Source organism: Capsicum annuum, chromosome 7 (assembly GCF_002878395.1).
Source record: "Capsicum annuum cultivar UCD-10X-F1 chromosome 7, UCD10Xv1.1, whole genome shotgun sequence".
Classification (NCBI taxonomy): domain Eukaryota; kingdom Viridiplantae; phylum Streptophyta; class Magnoliopsida; order Solanales; family Solanaceae; genus Capsicum; species Capsicum annuum.
The window spans coordinates 215,189,044-215,189,761 of record NC_061117.1 but is presented as its reverse complement, the minus strand read 5'-3'; positions in this window follow the sequence as shown (position 1 = coordinate 215,189,761).

The window sequence follows — 718 nt, the reverse complement described above, 5'->3', positions numbered from 1 at the left end:
AAAATAAATGCTTGGCCAATGACATTATCTCTCCGTCGGATACTTGAGGCCACCCCGTGACAAAAGACGGATTTTTATTTCTCAAAGTTTACTTATTTACATCAAAAATAAATGTTTGGCCAATGACATTATCTCTCCGTCGGATACTTGAGGCCACCCCATTACAAAGACGGACTTTATTTTTCTTGAGTTTATTTATTCATATCAAGTATCAATACAATGGCCGATTAAAAATTATTATTAAGTTGAGGCCTCCGCAAACAAAAGACGGACTTTACGTGTACAAATACGTAATAAAATAAATATTTTAGGCGATGATGAAACTTTATAACAATACAAGATTTTACAATTCAGATTTTGACAAGACGATTTGGGACGGCCAATTAATTGAGCAACAACTTCGTAGTAAAACGATTTAGGACGGCCAATTAATTGAGCAATCATTTCGCAGTCATGACTTTATTTGAGCCCACTTTTTAACAAAAAAATATCTTTTTAAATATTTATATACACACATACTTGTTCAATTTATTTTGATTATTATTTGTTCGTTACTAACATATTTAGAAGTGTTTATACAGGTTATTTGGATTACTCGTCGAGAGTTGCATTCAAAGAGGCCCTTTTAATTTTGTATTGTATTTTTATATTTGTACAAATGTTATTATAGTGAAAACTTTATTTTTGCGGTGTTGGGCGGAATTTTCTTTATACAACT